This window comes from Suncus etruscus, chromosome 18 (assembly GCF_024139225.1).
Source record: "Suncus etruscus isolate mSunEtr1 chromosome 18, mSunEtr1.pri.cur, whole genome shotgun sequence".
Taxonomy (NCBI): domain Eukaryota; kingdom Metazoa; phylum Chordata; class Mammalia; order Eulipotyphla; family Soricidae; genus Suncus; species Suncus etruscus.
In genome coordinates, this window is record NC_064865.1 from 62,948,626 (window position 1) to 62,971,834 (window position 23,209).

At 46.0% G+C, this 23,209-nt stretch overlaps 1 protein-coding gene and 1 pseudogene across 1 annotated transcript in view; one reads left to right on the plus strand and one right to left on the minus strand.

Moving 5' to 3' along the window:
• TMEM14C (transmembrane protein 14C) overlaps positions 1–23,209 on the minus strand; it is a 1,060,545-nt gene that overhangs the window by 1,003,946 nt on the left and 33,390 nt on the right. The gene's annotated exons all lie outside the window — the stretch shown is intronic.
• LOC125996956 (uncharacterized) lies at positions 21,380–21,564 on the plus strand (annotated as a pseudogene).

Consider the following 23,209-nt stretch of genomic DNA (forward strand, 5'->3'; position numbering starts at 1 on the left):
TGCCAGATAATGCTTGAGAATCCTAACTTCAGGTTTCACCTAAAGCCCGCTGTGTCTGTAAAAACTAGCCTGATCACAGATGTACCCTAATAAACAGCTGCTCCCCATTCTCCATACAGCTGGAAAGTCCCAACTACCGCTGTGGCTGGTATCTCAGCAACATTCATTCCCTAAGTACACACAGTGAAAGCCCATGAGGGAAGATCTCGGGGATGAAATCCTTCTTGAGGGCATGGGGGCGGCTGCTGAATGATTTTCAGCCTTTTCAACATCGCTCTTGTGGGATATGTCACATCCCAACTGCCAGAAGGCCTAGGGCGAGTTGGAGCTCGTCAAACTATGCAGCGGGTCCGAGTGGGTCTGCCCGCCTCATCCTGGGCCCTCCTGTTCTGTCAGTCTCATTTTCTGATGAGACACTGACAGGCAACATGGCCCCTTTAGAGGCCGAAGAGGGTGAGAGGTGCACAAATCACCCTGGGTTGCTAACTGCAAACCAATGGACCTTGCCCAGCCAAGCTCAGTTCTCTTGAGAGGAGCTCACAAGTACGTACATGGTCTGAATGAAGGACTGGGCCGTGTTTGCAGAAAACTGTGCTGAGCTTGGGATGAGGCTGGGCCTTCTCCTTCCAGAATGTCCCAAATAACCCCGACAGAGGAAATAGAACCCACTCAATGCCACCACCACCACCCCTACACCCGCAAAAATCAAAGACACTAGAATTGATACCCAATTTATAACACTATACACAAAGGAGACCTCTTAGCAGTCCAAGGGGCAAAAGGGAGAGGTATGGGATGCATGCTGTGGGTGGAGGGAGGACAACACTGGAGGTGGGTATGGCCCTAATTCTTTGTCACTACGTACCTTAAATATTACTGTGAAAGACTTGTAATTCACTTTGATAACAATAAAAATTATTTATAAAATAATAATTAAAAAAAACAGTAAGACAAAATCTGGGCTCTTGAGGAAGAAACCAAGAAGTGGCCCTGTGTGGATTCTTTGTTTTCTGAGAAGTGTCCGTATTGTTCTCTGAAGATCTGGGACCAGTCAACCTTCCCATCAGCATGGTGAAGGGTCCTCTCCCCATGCACTCCCCCCATCCTGTCCTATTTTAACCCCCTCTCCCTTGGAGCATTTAACCAAGAAAGATCAATGAAAGTAAGACCCGGTGCTCTGAACCCAGCACAGAGGAAGCACAGGACCCAGACAGGATTGGGAGCTTGATTGACCAAAGTCAGTTTGAGTGAGCACAAGGAGAGACACGGTTGTGTTAAGAACACTGATTTAGCTGACAGAGTGCTGGGGTTCAGGCTGTAGCCACAGGACCCTCTCTGCGTTGGGGCCTCACCCAGAGGTTCCAGGGTTTGGTTCTTGACCACTTGTACCCTGGGATGCTGGGGTACAAACCCCCACACAGAAGTTTTTTTTGTGCTTTTCATCTCCTGACTGGACTCTGAGCGACGTCAGGACCTGTTTGTAGAAAAAGGCCTGTTGACTCAAAATCAAATGGCACAGATGCCTGTGGTCAGCCTGTGCGAGCAGTTCTGAACAGCGGGAGGATTCGGAAGTCCTCATAATTTGGCGACTCTTGTGTTCTGACTGTGCAAGAACAGAAAGTGAGAAAAGCCTCAGCCCTCGCTCCCTCGGCTTTCCGTTTTCTACATGGGGAGTCGTGTAAAGAAGGCTAAGATTTATTTTCTAGCGAGCAAATGAGCGAAGCTGGAGTTAATAAATAGGTCGTTCCCCAGGGTCCAATTTACTTGGTCACAGAGGATAAAAATTGGTTCATAAAACCCCCTCATGTATATTATGGCACCTTCCTCCGAGGGCTGCCCACGCTACAGACCCTCAGTGTGCACAGAGGGGCCTAAGCAAGATCAAATGTGGGGTTTTGGGGGTCGAAGCTGAAACTTCTCAGGCCACACGAGTCTTATGGAATATTATATGATTTAATGCAAAACAGGCAATGAATGTTGCCAGGGCTAGGATGCACTTTTTCTCATCTTAAGGGGACTTTTTACATTGAAATGCACACAGTCCATGCTTCCAATAGTGGCCTGAGAGCCACTTGTCCTCTCCTTCCTGGCCCAGTCATCGTATTGGACATGTCCCCATACCATCCCCTGGGGCTGTGCTCAGAGGACATAAGGGAGTCTTGGGACCTCGGTCCTGCTGCAATTGCTGTTTCCATTTTTCTTTTATTATTGTGAGAACCAAAGCCTCCTGAGCCTAGGACCAAGGTGGACTAAGCCCCCAGTAAAGCCACTGTAAGATATTTTTTCACTCTATAATTTCCCCATAGGCAGAGGGTGTTAGCCTAAAGATAAAACCACAACATGTACTCACCCTGTAAAGAGCAGCACCTTCCCTGTTCTGCTGAAATAGAGGAATTTGGTGGCTCAAATGTTCTACCAGAGTAGGTACCCCCTGACACAAAGTTGAGTCAGCAATAAGAGAAAGAAAGGGGGCCGGAGAGATAGCATAGCGGTGTTTGCCTTGCAAGCAGCCGATCCAGGACCTAAGGTGGTTGGTTCGAATCCCGGCGTCCTATATGGTCCCTGGTGCCTGCCAGGAGCTATTTCTGAGCAGATAGCCAGGAGTAACCCCTGAGCACCGCCGAGTGTGGCCCAAAAAACAAACAAACAAACAAAAAGAGAAGAGGAAGGAAGGAAGGAAGGAAGGAAGGAAGGAAGGAAGGAAGGAAGGCAGGAAGGAAGGAAGGACGGAAGGAAGGAAGGAAGGAAGGAAGGAAGGAAGGAAGGAGGGAGGGAGGGAGGGAGGGAGGGGAGGGAGGAAGGAAGAAAGAAAGAAAGAAGAAGAAGAAAGAAAGAAAGAAAGAAAGAAAGAAAGAAAGAAAGAAAGAAAGAAAGAAAGAAAGAAAGAAAGAAAGAAGAAGAAAGAAAGAAGAAAGAAAGAAAGAAGAAAGAAAGAAAGAGAGAGAGAGAGAGAGAGAGAGAGAGAGAGAAGAGAAGAGAGAGAAAGAAAGAAAGAAAGAAAGAAAGAAAGAAAGAAAGAAAGAAAAGAAAGAAAGAAAGAAAGAAAGAAAGAAAGAAAAAAGAAAAGAAAGAAAGAAAGGAAGGAAGGAAGGAAGGAAGGAAGGAAGGAAGGAAGGAAGGAAGGAAGGAAGGAAGGAAGGAAGGAAGGAGGAAGGAAGGAAGGAAGGAAGGAGGGGGAGAGAGGGAGGGAGGGAAGGAAGAGGGAGGGAGGGAGGAAGAGAGGAAGGGAGGGAGAAGGGAGGGAGGTAGGAAGGAAGGAGGGAGGGAGAGAGGGAGGGAGGGAAGGAAGGAGGGAATGAAGGAAGGAGGGAGGAAGAGAGGGAGAAGGGAAGGGAGGTAGGAAGGAGGGAGGGAGAGAGGGAGGGAAGGAAGGTAGGAAGGAAGGAGGGAGGGAGAGAGGGAGGGAAGGAAGGTAGGAAGGAAGGAAGGAAGGAAGGAAGGAAGGAAGGAAGGAAGGAAGGAAGGAAGGAAGGAAGGAAGGAAGGAAGGAAGGAAGGAAGGAAGGAAGGAAGGAAGGAAGGAAGGAAGGAAGGAAGGAAGGAAGGAAGGAAGGAAAAGAACTGCATTACCCAATCCTGACCCTGCCAAGAACCTTCAAGACATGTTTTATAGAACAAAGGCTGAAAGTTGATTCAATGTCCACACTGAATGAGTAACTATAATTATGCAATATTGGGTCCCTCTTGAAGTGTTATTTAATTGATATCTCAGATTCTATAATTATTAATAAACAATAATTATCATTTAAAGCATAATAACCCTTAAGGATGGGAACTAATAAGTGCCTCTCCCCAAACAACTGCACATGTTTCCTCCACATGATTCTTGTTCTAACCAATTAGGGGGTTTTTAGCAGCTCTGGGTGCTTTTTTTGGTGTCTTTAATAAGGGTTCAAGCATTTCTGACCTGTAGGGTTTCAACTCAAATCGACCCTGTGTAGAATTCAAGACTTCAAAGCCCTTGACTGGAGAGACATGTATCTGTTTGCAGACGTTGCCTTCCTGTAAATGCCCGTCAGTCAGCAACTGCACCTTGGAAAAGGGCCCTGAACTCTGACGCCCAGAGACAGGAGAAAGGGCTTACCTCAGACAAGGCAGCAAGCACACTCTTACCTTCACAATGTCCTACATCCATGTGTCCATCTCTAATGTCTGCCTCCTGCTCCTCCCAGTTCCCAGTTCCCCCTAGGGACTTTCTGCTTCTGGTCCCTGGAAGGTAAAAATTCTAGACTCTAATTGAGTGGTATCTCGAAGCAGAGGTGCTGGTCAACCTGGGCACCCCATTCACCATGACTCAACTGCACTGTCACTAGCATCAATAGTTGCTCCTTTTTGCCACCGAGTTCCATGGACACAGTGATCCGAGCACCGTCTGTTTGTGTTGTTTCAAATAAAGTTGCTAAGGAGATTCAGTGTGGTGTGGGCAAGTCTTGGTGTAGAGTAGACCAACACTTTGCTTTGGGTTTGGTGGAACACTTGGCCTTTCTTGCTGTGGCCGGTGTTAATTTAATTTATAAAATATAAAGTCTGAAGTCCATGTGTCGGGTGAGGTCATTCCAAGCACTGTACCTGTAGCCCCTTCGGCCATTGAGTCTGAAGACACAGGGTAATGGCAGGGAAGTAATTCACAGGCAGTCAGTTAAAGTTTCATCAGAGTCAACTTGCTTTTATTCCAAGTCCCTGTCCACCATATGCAGCCACTGTGCCATGTCTGCCTGAGTCATGTCTTTCTCTCAGGATTTCTGTCGGTCCCCTTCCTGCTTCTTTCTCACCTGCCTCCCCACCCCATTCAAAAACTGCAGGACCCATCCCAGGTATGGGGTGGTCTGACCATCCAGATGGGGTTAACATTTCAAAAAGAAGCTTAGGTAAGGGCATTGGGGAAAGGGATACCTTACAACCAGTTCTCCTCGAGTTCCTGTTCAAGTTTCCCACTTGACGGCTGAACCTCTATCACATGCTCCTCTGCCTAGGTACCTTTTTGAGGAACTCTCTGTCCATTCAACTCTTCTTCTTACTTGGATCACATCCTCCCTTTATTTTAGTAAGTGGAGGGTTATACGGGGTGTTTTATCAGCTATAGGCTTTGCACACCTATGTTCCCAGTTTTGCACTAGTTTTTTATCATCTTCTTAATCATCTCCTTCAAATACATGACTTTTTTAATATTTGATAAATGCCAACCTAGTATTTTTTCCTTTGAGAAGGACGCAGGTGGAACTGTGTTTAAGCGATCATTAGCCCAAGTTAAGATCGCAAAGATCTTCCATGTTTACTACTTGGGGGGAGTGAGTGGCCCACCCGGGTGAGCCTCAAGAATTGATCCTGGGCCCAGAGAGATAGCACAGCGGCATTTGCCTTGCAAGCTGCTGATCCAGGACCAAAGGTGGTTGGTTCGAATCCCGGTGTCCCATATGGTCCCCCGAGCCTGCCAGGAGCTATTTCTGAGCAGACAGCCAGGAGTAACCCCTGAGCACTGCTGGGTGTGGCCCAAAAACCAAAAAAAAAAAAAAAAATTGATCCTGCCTCTGTGCTCAGGGGTCCCCCTAGTAGTGTTGGGGGACCAGACACAGTGTTGGGATTAAATATGGGACAATGGTGAGCGAGATGAGAACCTTCTCTGTATTACCTTCCCAGGCCCAGTTGCTCTTGCTATTGATGTTTAGATGTTTTGACTTTCTAGAGAAAGTTGAAGTAAGTTTTACCTGGATCCACATATAAATCAGGTTTCTTTTTTTTTTTTTTTTTTTTTTTACAACTTGGTGATCTCGGACCTCACTCCTCCCTTTGAATTGCCTTTGTTGAAAAGCAATCGACAGTTTGATGTTCCTACTGTCTTTTGATTAAACCTTTAATCTATTTCTATATTCTCCTACCAAGGCCACGTGGTGGGACTCATAAAATAAGAAACAATCTCTGAAAACATAGTCTGTCAATTCAAACCCATGTTCTACCTGTATGCTGTTATTTTTTAGCTATTTTCTGTCATTTCCATAGACATTTAAAAATGATAATTTTTGAGTTGTACCCACAGGCCTGCTTGGTTGTTTTTTTTATATTAAATTGAATCGATAGGTCAATTTAAGAAAAGTGGCATCTTAAAACAAAGTTTTCCACAACAAAATTTTGTCTTTGAGCTGGGCAACGGTACAAGGTTATCAAAGGGGAAGGAAGAGGAGTGTGAGAAGTGGGGAATGGCACATGGGACTAGAATTTAGGTTATGGGGCATTGAGGTGTGAATCTGTACCCCCAATAGAACATATTGCAAAACAATGAAAGTTTTATTCAAAGAAAGAAAGAATATTGAGATTTCCCAAGCAAAATTAGTGTTCCTACTTAACTCATTTATTTTATTTTATTAACTTGTTTCAGCAGCATTTGATAGTGTCTACTACGTAACTCAGACTTACCTTGTCAAGCTTAACTCTATATACTTGACGCACTTTTAAGTGCTGTTTTAATTTCAAGTTTAAATTGCTCAGCACTGGTTACAAAAAGAAAATTAATTTTTTATCAACAACTTATCTCGTACAATCCTGTTAAATGTGCCTTGATTTCTAAGAAAATTCTTTTGTTGTTGTTGTTGTTTTTTGTTTTTTGGGTCACACCCAGCAGCGCTCAGGGGTTACTCCGGCTCTAATGCTCAGAAATCGCCCCTGGCAGGCACAAGGGACCATATGGGATGCTGGGATTCGAACCACCATCCTTCTGCATGAAAGGCAAACACTTTACCTCCGTGCTATCTCTCCGGCCCCCTCTAAGAAAATTCTTGCGAACTCTGGAGGATTTCTACATGGATAATTATTAGTCATCTGTGAATTATTTTATTGTTTGTTTGTTGTTTTGGGCCATACACAATGGCACACAGGGGCTACTCCTGACTCTGCACTCAGAAATTGTTCTTGAGGCTCGGGGGACCATATGGGAGACTGGAAATGGATCCTAGGTTCGTCCCGGTCAAGCAGCATGCAAGGCAAATGCCTTACCACTGTGCTATCACTCCAGCCCCCTCATCTGTGAATTTTAACATTAACTTGCTCTGAATTTCAACTGTGGCATCTCTTGGTTTTGTCTCTCCTCTCAGCAATGTTCTGACCCTCATAGACAAATAGAAAATGGTGACAAGCATTTTCTTATCTTGCCCACAGGACAAAGAATCAGAGTTTCCATCACTAAAGGTGACATTAGCTGGATTTTCCTATCAGACAGGAAAATGTTTATCTGTTCCTAGTTTGCTGAAAACTCCTTAAGAAATTAACTTTTAATTCTGCCAACAGAGTTTACAGTTTTCTATTACAATTACTGTGTTTCATTTGGTAGGGAGTTTGTTGATATCATTCATTTCGTTGACATATTTTAATAATAAATCCTTGAACTCTCGGGCTTAACCACGCTAGTTATATGGTTTCCTTGTTTTCTAAAATACCAACAAATTTTATTAGGAAAGTTCTGCTGACTAGTTTTTGTCTGTGGTGTTTTCCCTCGAGGGTCTGTCTCCTGTTTTGTCTCTGTGGGTAATGAGGCTCTCACAGAATAAGGCCAAGTAATGTGCTCTGCCCTGCTCAACTTTCTGATAGGTTTGGTTGTAGACACAGGATTGGTTTTTTTGTTTGTTTATTTATTTTTCTTAAGTGTTTGAAAAATCCAAGTGATGCCTCTTTGGCCTGAAACTGTCTCTGTGGAGAGATTTTAAAATACTATTCTTTCAATTTGCTGACAGAATTATCTTGTTCTCTATTCTAATGTAAACTTAGGTAGTTTAAGTTTTCCAAACCACTTGTCAACTTATCAAAATTTGTCTAGGTTTTGCATCAAGCTGTTCAGAATGTTTCCAATCTCCTTGTTCATGTGGCCCACATTCAATTTTGATATCTGACACACAACTCCTGTACATACAATTCACTGACTTCTTTTTCCTATCAGTCTAGTGAGGCTTCTTTTTCTGATTTAAAAAGAAATGACTCAGGGCCAGAGAGATAGCACAGCAGTAGGGTGTTTGCCTTGCATGTGGCCGACTGACCCAGGAAAGACCTGGTTCAATTTCCAGCATCCCATATAAACCCCCAGCCTGCCAGGGGCAATTTCTGAGTGCAGAGAGCCAGGAGTAACCTTTGAGCACTGTTGGGTGTGGCCCATAAAAACAATCAATAAATAAATAAATAAAGTTTAAAAAAAAGAAACAGGGGCTGGAGCGGTGGCGCAAACTATAAGGTGTCTGTCTTGCATGTTCTAGCCCTAGGATAGATCACAGTTCGATCCCCCACATCCATATGGTCTCCCCAGCCAGGAGCGATTTCTGAGCTGCATAGCCAGGAGTAACTCCTGAGTGTCACCAAGTGTGGCCACAAAAAACCAAAAAAAAAAAGAAAAAAAAAGAAAGAAAGAAACGACTCAGGATCAGAGAGATAGCACAGTAGTAGCCTATTGCCTTGCAACATGGCCAACCCAGGACTGACCCGGGTTTGATCCCTGGCATCCCATATGGCTCCCCAAGCTAGCTTGCTAGGAGCAATTTCTGAGCTCAGAGCCAAGAGTAACCCCCAACCGGGTGTGGCCCAAATATAACAATAATAATATTAAGCAACTTTAGGGTTCTCTGCTTTCCCTTGTTGTATTCTTATTGTTGTTGTTATTTCATCCATCTCAACCCATGTATGTACTATTTCCTTGCAACTTCATGAATTAGTTTTAATCACTTAAAAAGAACTAGCTTTGGGGCTCTTGGATTTGCTCTTGCTGTATTATTTCATGGATTTCAGCCCACGTATGTATTATTTCCTTGGACCTGCATCAGGTCATTTTACTCTGCACTTTTTCTAGTCTCTGGAGACGATGCAGAGGGACCATGAAGCCTTTCTCATTTTCTAATTTCAGCATCCTCACCCATAAATTCCCTTTACATCAGCCACACCCCATAAATCATCAATTTTTACATAGTGTGTTTTCTTCACCATCTCAGCTTCACTTCTGATGGCTTCTTTGGCCCATGCACTAATGACAATTATATCATTGCTTATCCAAACCCTTGATAAGTGTCTAGAATTATTTTGACTCTTGGTTTCAACTGAATGCTATGTTCCAAAAACACTCATGCATCATTTGAATTCTCTTTCATTCAGTTGATCTTGTGCGATGGTGCAAAGCGTATCTGATTCGATCACTGTGCTTTGCAGAGAGCAACTTTCATGTCACAACAAAGGATTTTTGTTGTGACATGAAATTTGTGCTTTGGAGAAACTAACTTTTCTCCTTTATATTTTTTTAATTTTTTTATTGAGACCACTGTGAATTACAAATCTTTCATAGTTGTATTTCAGGCATATAGTGGCAGTGAATTAGGGCCATTCCCACCACCAGTGTTGACCTCCCTCTACTAAAGTTCCCATCATGCATCCCATATTTCCCCCACCTTTAGCACCCTGGTTGACTAGTGTAACAGATCCATTTTAATTTTAAATTGTTATAGTTTCTTGATTGTTATAGTCTCCTGAATCTATAGTCATTGGCTTTGGCTTGGGTATTAAGTTCTGACCATTTTTGTTTCACCCAATGCACCTGTGACCACTTGGCTCCAGGGTCTCATCCACTTTTTTCTTTTTTCTTTTCTCAAGAGCAGTTATTCAACAAAGTGATTCGTGTTCCAAGGTTCTATGAAAAGGCAGGAGCCCCTATCAAGAAGATATAAATAAAAAATTTTTAAAGGGGGGCAGGTGTGACAGTGTTTTTTTTTTCTGCATAGGCTGAATAAATGTTGGGAAAATTAGAGAGGAAATAGACTTGCCCTAAAAAAAAAAAAAACCAAACAAGGTGTCTCTACCCAATGAAGCATCCTGCCATAAGACCAACTACAGGCTCTAGGCACTGCTAATTGTCAACCTCAAGGTCTGTCTTTATGGTCTCAGAAAAGTTCTTACTCAGTGGACAGAATAACTTTCTGCTTAACATTCATTGTTCCTCTTCCAGAATGACGTTACTTGTTTAGATCGCCTGCTTTGGGGACTCATGGTGATGCAGTTCTCCGTGTGTCTGTGCTTTCTCATTCCCTCTCCCCTTGGAAAACAGCAACTTCCCTAGAAATCTTAGGAATTCAGTATAATTTCTTCAGAATGTTACCTGGGAAAGAAATCTCTCCCTCCAGCCCTAGAAACAGTCCCCTATTCTGATTAATTCCCACATCACTGTGACAACAACTTTTTGCTTTTGCTTCAGCTACCAACTTCTTGGGGACAAAACTCACCCCGTCAAAATCCGACACACAGTCACGGCAAATGGAAAACACATACAATGCATATTTGGTTGTTTCCACAACAATCCACTTGACTATCTTGAAATCTTCCCTTTATTCAAACTGACCTGTCAGAGCATTCGTTATTGTTTTCAAAAATTAATTACGACACAGTCTTGTTAGATTTTAAACTCTGCAAGTCCTTTGTGATTAAATGTTCACATTCCTGTGCTAGGGAAAAATCCCTCACTCAGAGGAATAGGAAGAAACAGCTGGTACTTCTGGCAGCTCACCGCTGATTTAAAGCCCTGAAAATATTTTGGAAGAAAGTCTTGCTATGAAAAAATTAATAATAATAATAATAATGACATCAAGATGCCAGAAGCAGCGAGTACTAATTATCGAGGGCTGAGATACCCTGGCATCTTGATAGTTGCTGCTACTTAAAAAGGCCTGAATGTCGCATCCAGGTGTCCCTCATTGGGTGCCGGTGGTAGAGTGTTCCACAAAGTGTCAATCAGCAAAGAGTGGCTGGGTGGAAATGGCTGGTGATAAAAATCTCAGCCCCTTTTCTTAGAGATGAGGCCCCATGGGCTGGTGCTCTTCTGTCCCAATCTTGGGGGCTCCAGAATACCTGGCCAAGGGTTTGTTCTGATGAGCGCCTGTTTTAGGGTCCTGGGCCCATCGCTGGTTGACGCCAGCCTCACGCATCAGAAGCAATCCTAGTCTCGCCTTCTCGGAATCGAGTCAAGTCTGTCGCTTTAGCTCAAACCGCGTTCACTGAGCAGTGCTGGTCCCGTGAGAGACTCACAATTCACGTAAGAGAAACGAGGGTATTTACTGCTGAGTAGCTGGCGAGGATGAAACCTTTTGCAGATGAAGGTGAATTCGAAGGAAAGTCCAGGGCTTAGATTCATTTTACCTTACATAAAGGATTTCAAGAAAGTTTAAATTCATGAATCAGAGAATATTTTGTACAATGATGTTTTTATATCTAAAGCAATTTATAAAACTTCGATTGAAAAAATATCAGTGGCTGGAGTAGTTTGAATCCAAGTAGAGTTGAGTCTGATTTCTGTTTTTCCTATGCAGAAAAGTCAAGTGATTTATAAATCAATTAAAACAAATAGTATAATATGACATCATATGATTGATATGACAACGAGTAGTGAGTGCATCTGCCCTTGAAAACGGCCAACCTGGATTCAATCGCCAGCATCCCATTATGGTCCACCAGGAGTGATTCCTGAGCGTAGAAACCGGTGAGTAACCTCTGAGCATTGACAAGTGTGGCCCAGAGCCCCACTGGGAGCCCAGCTCCTCTTCTGGGGGCCCACCAGTTCTGAAGACCTGACTCAGTTGCTCACCCAGGCAAGGAAAAATCTAGCGTGACCCACGGCTCTCCCACCCTCTGCATCACGGCCCAGATTCAGCCCCAGAGTGACTCCAGATAAGAGGGAGATTCCTGACCGGCCTTGCCGAGAGCTGGGCCTGAGAGAAAAGGCTTAGTACAGAGCTCTAGGCTCTTGGTTGATCAGTTTGGTGGCCACACTCTTTGCTCAGGGATAACTCCGGGTTCTGAGCTCAAGGATCACTCCTGGTGGGACTTGGGGGGGGGGGCCAAGGCAAGAGGGATCGAACCCAGATCAGCTGTGTGCCAGCCCCTTAGCCACTGCTCCATCTGTCTAGGCCTCCGTGAAGTTTTTAAGTGACTTGGTAAGTACCATTAAGTCTCACCCTTAGAAGGTTCCAGACATCAGCCCCTCCCCAGTTCACGCTCAGCTTTGGTACAATCGCATTCAAACCCTCTCCAGGGCCTGAGAGGGAGCACAGGGGCAGGTGGTACCTTGCACGCACTGAGCCCAGTTCCATCCCCAGCACCCCCATTGGGTCCCTGAACTCCCAAAAGTGAGCCCGTGCTTAGCCAGGAGTTGGCAGGAGGGTCAGAGATCAAGCCAGGGTGATGGGTCTAGAGTCCTGCGTGATCTCAGGATGAGGCCATTGGCCACTGCTGCTCCTGGCCCTCTGCACACTAACAAGGTCTGTCTAGTTCTGGAAACTTCTGTCTCTTCTATGGGCAGAGGATGGGGGAGAGGCAGAAGAAGGAGGAGTCAGAGGCAGTGGGAAGAGTTAGAGGAGGCACACAGGGGCTTGAGGCGGTGGGGAAGGGCTCAGCTGCAGAGACAGAAGCACACCAGGTTCCTGCTGCCTCCTTCATCACAGTAGTCCCCAGGACCCCACAGTCTGCACCCCATAGTCTGTGCCTCATGGTCCCGCCCCTACGTCTCTCCCCCCAGACTTGTTGCGCCACCCCGCACATTTCCAGGGTGCTAGCAGTTCCTGGGAGCCATTTATCTCCTGGGAGGTCCTGCCTGCAGGCCTGCGGGCCTGGGGAGCCCAGCACAGGGCACAGGGAGCACAAACCTGGGCTCTTGCCCTGGCCAGGCACGGCCTCTCAGCACCCAGACACAACCTCCTGCTCAAAGCAGCCTGGCATAGTCTTGTCGGGGCTTCAATGGGACCCCAGAACTTCATCCCTGATCTAGGGTGGAGCAGGACAGCCCAAGTGGCCCAGCAAGGCCAGATCTAGAAGCTACATCCGTCTGTGGGGGGAACTTAGGTGGTCCCTGAATCAGCAGCCCCCGAGGCAAGAGCATCTCTCCCTCGCCTGAGGCCTCAGCTACTCCCAGTTCCCTCAGTTTCCTGCAGGGAAGGGGCTGAAACCCCTTAAGCACAGAAGAGCTGCCAAACATCAAGGACACACCCGGACGGACGCACACACGAGCCAGGAGCATGGCTCTGCCCCCTCCCAGAGCATCCTCATGGGAGCACAGCCCTGCATGTCCCTGGACCACCCTCATGGACCACAGTCCTGCCCCTCACTGTGCTGCTCAGGGAACACCTTCAAGGAACACAACCCTGCATGCACGCAGAGCATCTTCAGGGAGCACAGCTCTGCATCCCCATGCACACATCAGACTCAGGCCCAGCACCCGGTTCAGTCCTGTCTAAGCTGTGAGTTAGTGGGTCCCTGCGAAGGGGCATCTCTCTCTGACCCAGGCCCTGGGCTGAGCCCCTAGTCAAACTATACCAAAACCTGAGGCCAGAGAGATAGCATAGCTGTAGGGCGTTTGCCTTGCATGCAGGATGAACCAGGGTTCGATCTCCAGCATCCTTTATGGTCCCCTGAGCCTGCCAGGAGTGATTTCTGAGTGCAGATCCAGAACTAACCCCTGAGTGCCGCTGGGGTTAACTAACTGCCTCCCCCAAATGTACCAAACCCCACGGAACCAGGAGCTGGGCAGAGCCTCCTGCAACTTGTCCTGGAACCCGGACAACTGAATGTCTTTGTGGTGATGCAACCAGTGTCTAGGCCAGGGTGGGTACTTGTGCGTATGTGTGTTACCCGTGTGTAAACTTGTGTGTATGTGCTGTAAATAGAGCCCATGGGTTGTGAGATCGCCCCAGGGACCGTGTTTCTAAACCCCCACGCAAAGGGAGGGTCTGAAGAAGCAGGAGAGCAACGAAAGAAATTGATGACCCATGCCAGTCAGGAAAGGATGATCAGAAAGGCATTCGTGGCTTTGGCCTTGTGGTCTCTGCCTGAGCCAAAAGCCAGATCTGCCTCTTTATTAAACTGACTATACCAGGAGGGGGAAGGTTGAGAGTAAACCAGGATGGGCTTTTTACATGTCAAAAGTGTATAGGAGAGGCCGGAGCTATAACAACAGAGTTGGGGCATTTGCCTTGCACAAGGCCAACCTGCATCCAGGTTTGATCCCCATCATCCAGATGGTCTTTGAGCCTGCCAGAAGCAATTTCTGAGCACAGAAGCCAGATGTAACCCTGAGTGTGGACCCAAATACCAAAAAAAAAAAAAATAGATTTATGGGAAAGAGGAAGATGGTGTGAACACCTTTGTTTTGGGTTAATAGCTGGCTGACCTTACATACATGTGTCCACGTGGTGTACTGTATGTGAACGCATCGTACTACATATTCTCCTTACATTTCCTGCCGAGACAAACACAAACCAAGTGTGACTCAAGGAACCTGATTTCCAGTGGGTGGCCCTGGACTAGTTATCCCTTGTCAAGAGCTTCTCCTCAGCCAGAGCTCCTGGATGTGAGTTCTCCTGACCCACTGCAGCAGAAGCCTCATGCCCCAAGTCCAGGACATTGGAGAGGCTCGGGTCTGAAAGCAAACGCCGAATGCAGGAAATCCATTTTCTGCATTCCATTTCGTGGATTCCACACACAGATAAAGGGATAAAACTAGTCCAGGAACTTCCACATACAAGCCTTTTGATCCTAAGAAGCAGATAGCTCAGTGGTGGGAAACTGAAGCTGCCAAAGAGGCTTTTTCCTGAGACCCAGAGTCTTTATCAGAAAGCATCAGACCGTACTCTTGAATGGAGAACCAAGATGGTGGTCCCAGGCACCAATACAAAAGGTGCTTCATCCAAAGGTGCTTCTGACCAATAAATAACTAGCATATACTGAATAGGGTGGAACCCGGTTAATCCAACAACCCACACAGTCGGCCTGGCCTGGGAACGCAACAGAAATGTGTGTTCTCAGATCCTACACTTGACTTTGTGCATTGACGACACCCCTGGATTATAGGACCCAACTCTAAGTGGGTCCTACAGATGATACCTTAAAAGAAAAAATAATTCCAGGTGCTTTGGGCACCTGCTACAGTTTGGGTAGCAAAAGGCAGAGAGGTGAATTTTTCAGCTCAAAATAGAAATGTGCGTTTTTCTTTCTGCAAGAAGGTTTTATAAAGAAAAGAGAAAGAAAGAGAAGAAGAAAAGTGCCTGCCAAGAGGCAGGCTGGGATGACAGGAGGGAAGCTGGGGACATGGATGGTGGGAAATGAGCACTGGTGTGAATTAATTTAATTGATTCAACACTGATGAAGGGATGAATGTGGGGACATTGTAGGATCGAAACTCAACTGTGAACAACTTTTCAACTCTATAACTAATGGTGATTTAATGAAAAAGGCTTGGGACTAGAATGATAGCACAGTGGTAGAGCATTTGCCTTGCACACAGGCAACCCCAGATAGTCAAGGTTCGATTCCTGGCATCCCATTTAGTCCCCTGAGCCTGTCAGGACCGATTTCTAAATGCAGAGGCAGAGTAACCCATGAGCACTGCCTGGTGTGAGCCAAACACACACACACACACACACACACACACACACACACACACAAAAGTTGATAGGACCTTTGCCTTGCACAAAGCTGTCCCAGATCCCCAGCATCCAATATGGTTCCATGATATTGCCCCCCAGAGTTATTTCTGAGCACAGAGCCAGGAGTAACCCAAGTGCCTCCAGATATGGCCCAAAAACAAAAGCAAAAAAGAAATGGCTTTATAAAAAAAATAGTGTGAAAATGAGAAAGTATTTTCTACTTGAATTGAAAAGATCCTTAGAATCTTCCTTTTTTTTTATTGGCAGATTTTATTTTTTCCCAAACAAAAATGAAGGGGGAAATGGGTCTTCTCCACTTTGTCCTTTGCTCTGGGTATAGTGCATTAGTGGAAGTCACTGGGGGCAAGCCAGAAACCTGTTTATCACTATCCTACTTGGGAGGTTCAGTTAGAGAGAAAAAAGAAAAGATAGCCAAATATACTCGGGCACCTAGAGATGGAGGTGAGGAAGTGAATCCTGCCATCACCCTGCAGAAACTCAAGGTTTCTGTGGATAGTGGTTCCCATAGTCCCCTGGACACGCTGTCCAGCCTGGGATCGATGTGGCCATGCCTGGGTATGACGGTCAAGTGGTCAGGTGGTCAGATCCTCAGGTCTCAGGCTCTGAGCTCCTCCTTACAGTGAGCATCCGCCTCTCTCTCAGCTGGGATCAGCTCAGGATCCAAAAGGAGCCACGCCCAGTCACTGGTGGACAATCACCTACATTCTCTAGTCATCTGGCGTCTGCTCAGTCTGGGGGGCCGGATGCGGGCTGGGGTTTCTGCTTGTAAATTGAATTACCTCATCCTCGCATTCTCTCAGTTCTCTGCATGATCTTTGAAGTAGGGCCCGTGGAAGGTAAACATTCGAGAGGAACTTTAAGTGTCACCAAATTACACCAGATGTGGAACGAAAACAAGACCGTGAATAGCAGGTTTCTGAAGGGGCGACACTTCCTCTGTAGGAGAGATAAAAGCCCTGCATGGATGGAAGAAAACTTAGGGAAGAAATTTAGAAGAAATAAAGGCATTTGGGGATCGGTGGTTTCAAACTATATCCCCCACAGTTGCCATGGGGTGGCGGTTCAGCGCCATAAAGCCATTGAGAAATCACATATTCCCCTGTATCGAAAGCTTTCACCCTGAACAACTGGAACTAATGCTGTCCAATATTCTATTGCTGATTTCCAACCCATGGTAAAAGCCTTAAACTGCGGACAAGCTTGCAGCTTTTTCTGGCCTTTTATAGGCAAGACTGGAAAGTAAGGACTCTGCAGTCCAGGGATGTCAGGAAGTGGCCGCCAGGAGCTGCTGGTGGGCAGGATCGGATCGAGGCGCTGGCCAAGGTGTGTGGGGGTCCCCACTTACGGTCGGCTGCCGCCATCATCTGGCCCAAACGTGGAGGGAAGTGAGACTGTTAAGGATAGAACAGGGTCCCTCGTCCCTCACCAACAAGCTCTGAACAGGTCACGCACAAAAGAACACCTCCCCTCTGCTCCCAGCCTGCCGACCCAGGAATCCTTTAGGACGGGGTCTGGATCAGACTGCTGAGGTCAGCCTAGCCCGCACTGTCCTGAGAACCCTCCTTTGGCCAATCCTACGAGTGTCAACTGCCATTCTTATTTTTTTTTTTAAGAAGTCAGAGTTTAAACCATTTATTTATCTCTATTGGTTTGGGGGCCACAGCCTGTTGATGCTCCAGGGGTTACTCTTGGCTCTGTCGTCAGAAATTGCTCCTAGCAGGCTCAGGGGATCGTCTGGGGATCTCTGTGGCCAGAAATTGAACCCGGGTTGCGTCCCAGGTCAGCTGCGTGCAAGGCAAATACCCTGCTGCTATGCTATAGCTCCAGCTGGGACCACAACTTTGAGTCAAGAGGGTGGAAGAGAGATCACAAAGACCAAACTTCAGAATGTCTCCAGCATCATTTCTAGAATGAATTACATTTTTATTATAAATAAATGAGATATATATATATATAAACAAATAAAATGCACCGCATCTTCCTGAGCCAAGAGTGAATCCTCAGCTCCGTCAACTCAGATATCTAGTCTTTGAATCAAGATCATCTGAATGATCTCCATCTTCCTAAGGCCCCTTCCTGTGGAGGTTGAGGACAGAAAAATCATCTCCAGGAAAATGTCAGGAGAAAGTAAATCCTGACGGGGGCTTTTGTAAATGTTCTTCACCTGATTTATGGCGTTGTAAATCTTGGTGCACGACAGCCGCCTTCACAAACACCACTCCCTTACCCACTCAAATAACAAATTCTGTTCTGATTAAGATTACTAAGCCTGCGCCTTAAAGTAGTGGTGAGAAATAAAAAGCAAATAAAGGAGATAAACTTGTGGTTTGAAAAGACCTGAAGGGGCGACCACACGCCAAGCACACGCCCATTTGGTGTTTGCTTTGTAAAACTGAATTATAAAGCTTTTGGATGTGGGCTGAAAATAGTACAAGGGCTCAGGTGCTGGTCTTGTTTTGGGGAGGGGGATTGATCCCCAGCACTGCAGAGGGCCTCAAGCACCACCAGGAATGAGCCCTGCGCACAAAGCCAGGAGTGATCCTGAGCTCAGAGCCCCGAGTGAGCCCCGAGCACTCCGCTGTGACCCCTAAACCAACATGAAATAAGGTGCAGATACAAGTCGGTCCCCAGGCAGTTGTTCCTCACTCTGGCCCTTCCGAGCATCACCCGGGTAGTAGGTTTGTTTCTGGGGATCCTCGGGCATTTGCTGGCTCTGGTACTGAAGATGTGAGTCCCCTGCAGAGAGGCTGCTCCTGCCCCCGATGGGGTGGTGGAAAGACCCCACAGGGTGTCCAGGGACAGGCCAGAGTTCCTCAGCCCAAGACTCTGGAAAACCTCTTCAAGCTCTGTTGTCTCCAGCAGCTTTTACTTTTCAGTTCAAAATCATTTCTGGGGGCCGGAGAGATAGCATGGAGGTAAGGCATTTGCCTTGCATGCAGAAGGTTGGTGGTTTGAATCCCGGCATCCCATATGGTCCCCTGAGCCTGCCAGGAGCTATTTCTGAGCATAGAGCCAGGAATAACCTCTGAGCGCTGCCGGGTGTGACCCAAAAAAAAACAAAAAACAAAAAAAATCATTTCTGAATTATACAAGGCCAGGTGGGAAATAGAGCTGAAATCTTCTGTTTTCTTATTTTTTTTTTTTTTTTTTTTTTTTTTTTTTTTTTTTTTTTTTTAGAGAAAGGGTATCTTTGACTTTGGTCCACATCTTGATGTGCTCAGGGCTTACTCCTGGCTCTGTGCTCAGGGGTGACTCCTAACTCTGTGTTCGGGGTCACCCCCGGTAGTGCTCAGGGGGTCCTATGTCATGTTCGGGGTTGAACTGGGGTCAGCTTGTCAAGGTGAACACCTTAGCCATTCTAAGATCTCTCAGGCCCCTAGAATTTCCTATTTGTGTGGGTTTTTTTTTTTTAAACCAGATTCTGAAGGAATCTCTCTTTGGTGGCACCACAAAAAGTGAATTTCACTCATGATAAGGTCACTCTGGCACATTTGAGAGACCCCTGGGTCTTTCTGTTTTAAATATCTGACTGGCACTGGCCAAAGAAGTGATGACTGCTGAATCCCTGTCTGGGCAGTGCTCGTAACTCAATCATGAACAAACAGACACAGACACAGCAGACATGGGCAGCCACGCACAGACACACAGACACCCATGGATATGCACAACCATACAGAGACATGCAGACACATAGACACACACAGACATACACCACCACACACACCGACATGTGCAGCAACACGGCCACAGTCTCCCCCCAGAGGCAGCACACTCGTGTTATTCACTTTAAGCCTTTTCTCAGACCTTCGGCTCCTCTTTTACTAACATTTTTGCTCACTGCCCAGTTTCTGCTTAATTTAACTCTGAGTAACTAGGACATTGTCACATTCTAATATTCCATTTGAAGACTCACATACAAACTGCCCTTAGACGGGTCTTTATTTCTGCCAGGGCCGTCGACAATGTCCCTTTCCCATTTCTGTGTTGTGCTGGTCTCCATCTCGGTCTCTCTCTTTCCCCTTGCTCCTATTTCCTAAATGAAACTATTGGCTTCACGAACACTTTAAACATTAGGTGCCAGAGCGAGAGCACAGAGGGGAGGACTCTTGCCTGGCACGTGGCCAAACGGGGTTCGATCCCCGTTATCCCATAAGGTCCTCTGCGCACTTCCAGGGGTAATTTCTGAGTGTAGAGTGAGTCCTGAGCACTGCCAGGTGAGACCCCAAATATATTTCAAAAGCTAAAATAAGGGGCCAGAGAGATAGCACAGCAGTAGGGTGTTTGCCTTGCAGACAATCCAGGACAGATGGTGGTTCAAATCCCGGCATCCCATGTGGTCCCCCAAGCCTGCCAGGAGTGATTTCTGAGCTCAGAGCCAAAAGTAACTCCTGAATGCCGCCAGGTGTGACCCAAAAGCAAAACAAAATCTAAAATAAGTAAAATGGCAGAAATTGTTTGGGGCCCTGGAAGAATAAATGTGACCATCATGGCTGGAGTGTCTGGGGGCACCCAGGCCCTGCCCTGTCCCCCAACAATCTCTCATTGTCCTCATTCATGGGGAACCCAAAGGTTTCAAAACCCTCCGCAAACAGGGACCAAATATTTTTTATCTTATAGTCCTGATATTCCACATTTCTCCTTGACTGATATTTTGTTGTTCATAAAGTGTGCATCAAAGGCATGACCTCCCTCTTCCTTTGCAATCAGCCACACCAGGATACATTCTTCTGCCCAGTGAAAAACCGAACATAAATAGCTCTTTCCCCCATTCAAAAGGCACAACCTCGTCAAGATAAAGCTCTCACCCCTTCCTCCTGCCTGGAATGTAGATGTGATGGCCAGAGCTCTGCCAGCTACCTTGTGACCATAAGGATAATGGCCTTGGAAACGGGAGAAAAGCTGTGGAAATCTCACTGGAACCTCGGGTGTTAGCTGACAGCTTTGAGCTGGGGCACCGGCCCTGACCTTATTTCTGGAGCTCTTGATGTGTGAAGAAAACACAATTCTTATTTCCTTAAGACGTTCTAGTAGGTACCAAGAGTTGGTATCAGAGATCAAAAAGGCACACCCTCTACCAGTAGCTCAGAATGACTTTTATTGAGTGATTGCTATGTCCTGCATGTCTGTTGAAAATGTTTGCCTGGGTTACCAGTGCACACACTGTCCTGACTGGGATGATTCTAATTTTATCAAGAGACAAACTCCCTTTCATGGTGTTCAGATGCAAACCTAGAAAATGCTGCATCAATCCAGAACTCACACAATCTGTGGAATATAAATCCACATTATCATCCTCACACAATTCCATGGACTGGTTCCTGGAAGGCAATGCATTTGCAAATGACTCAGAGTCAGACAACAAGTAACATGTTTTGCTCCACATCAAAAGGGATTTTTTTTCTTCCTTCATCCGCACTATAACCAAATGACACTTGTCTTGCGCACACAAAATGTAAATCTAAAGATCAGGGACTGAAGTAATAGCACAGCAGTATTGTGTTTGCCTTGCATGCTGCCCACCTGAGACAGAACCAGGTTTAATCCCCAGCATTTCACATGAACCTGCCAGGAGTGATTTCTGAGCACAGAGCCAGGAGTAACCACTGAGCACTGCCGAATGTGGCCCCAAAACAAAACAAACAAAAAAAGAAAGTTCATTCTAGGAGGCAAGAGTGATAACACAGCAATAGGGCATTTGCCTTGCACACTGCCCACCTGTAACAGACCTGGATTCGATCCCCGGCATTCCATATGGTCCCCCGAGCCTCCCAGGAGGAATTTCTGAAAGCAGAGCCAGGAGTAAACCCCTGAGCGCCACTGGGTGTGGCCAAAAAAACAATAAATGAATGAATGGATGAATGGGTGGATGGGTGGATGGATGGTTGGATGGATGAATCAATGGATAGATAAAAAGATAAATAAATAAAGTAAGTAATTCTTACCTGGCAGGGGAGATACCATGATCACAAAGGTGGTTTCCCTAGGGTGAGGCTCATCCATTGCACTTCGGATGTGCTGACCCCTGAAAGAACAAATAAATAAATAAATAAGTAAATAAATATTGAGTATTCACACTGCTTACTTATGAGACATGAGAAAAATGTTGGCCTGAATGTGGCCGATGAAGGCCACGCATCACTCAAAGCTCCCATTCTCTCTGTGTATTCCCAGTGTTCATTTCCACCCAAGCCTCCTGGCTCCACACTCGTTACAAGTTCTTCCTCGGAGCCCAACAATCCGGCACTGGATTTCTGGAGCCTTGTGGAACATTCTTGTCCAGGCTGACACATGAAGGGGTTCGAAAGAGAAAGTGGCCGCCATCAGCGTTCACCTGCTGTGGGGTGCCGAAAGGAGCAAAGCCACCGCTCTGAAGGGCAGGTGGGAGAGCAACTCCAACTGCATCTCCAGGCAAATCAATAGAGAATCAGGCAAGAGCACCTTCCTGGCACACAGATTGGGCATCCACATCTCCCCCTCTGTGACCGAATTTCCCGACGTGAGCGTAAATAACTCACATGAGGTCAGTAGTTAACGGGCCAGGACACACGTGCGAGCAGTGGCTCTCACTCCACCTGCTGAAACATATGTCCAGCATGTGCTCAGTTTTTCTTTTCATTTAGCTGCTGCAACCCCGACATGTTCCATCTGCCTCTCCATTAGCCCAAAGACCCAGGCAGCTGGACCCAGTTTCTGCTTTCACCTACTGATGTTGTCTTTTTGTTTTTTAACTATTTTTCACTTTGGATTTTGTAAGTTACTTTGGGGCGTTTTGACTCATCTTCACCCTTCCAATGGACAACATCAGCAACTTTATTTTGTAATAAAGAATATTAGGGGCCGGAGAGATAGCATGGAGGTAAGGCGTTTGCCTTTCATGCAGGAGGTCATCGGTTCGAATCCCGGCGTCCCATATGGTCCCCCGTGCCTGCCAGGAGCAATTTCTGAGCCTGGAGCCAGGAATAACCCCTGAGCACTGCCGGGTGTGACCCAAAAACCAAAAAAAATATATATATATTAATAAAAATGAAAGCAGAGTCGAAGCTTCTCTGTTTAGTGGCTGGGTGTCATGGAATAACTCGTTGGGATGGGGCAAAGAGAAGAAGAGAGAGGGGTTTGCAGTTCAACTCCCCGAAGCTGTTTATTGCTAACATCATGCTTATTACTTGAGAAAAATGTGAAATCTCCAACACACAGCCTGATCAAACTTGAGCCTAAAGAAAATGCTGAGATCAATATTATTTATCCAAATATCATCATTAAATATGTGTGAGTAAACATTTTTATTATTATTTATCAATTTCACTACAGAGTAGGTAAATTGGGAAGCTTTTCAAATGCTGCCAATCACCTTGAGATTGTGCTAAGATGTGAAAAATGCTCTGAACCTCCAAACTTGGGGGTCACTTGTTCCCAGAATTAATCCAATTGGGTGTCAGCCTCTACAACTCAAAAATAAAAAAAAAAAGAAAGAACTTCCCTCTGGTGCTCTGTAACACAAAAATTCCAGAATATTTTTGTGCCACACCCAGTGATTCTCAGGGGTTACTCCTGACTATGCACTCAAAAATGGCTCCTGGCTTGGAGGGCCATATGGAACTCCAGGGGATCGAACCACGGTCTGTCCTAGGTTACTGCATGCAAGGCAAATGTCCTACCATTTGTGTCACCTCTCCAGCCCCAGAGTCCATAATTAAAAAAAAAAAAAAAAAAAACACTGACATGTCAATGAAACAAAATTCAGAGTTAAGGAATTAATTTACATCC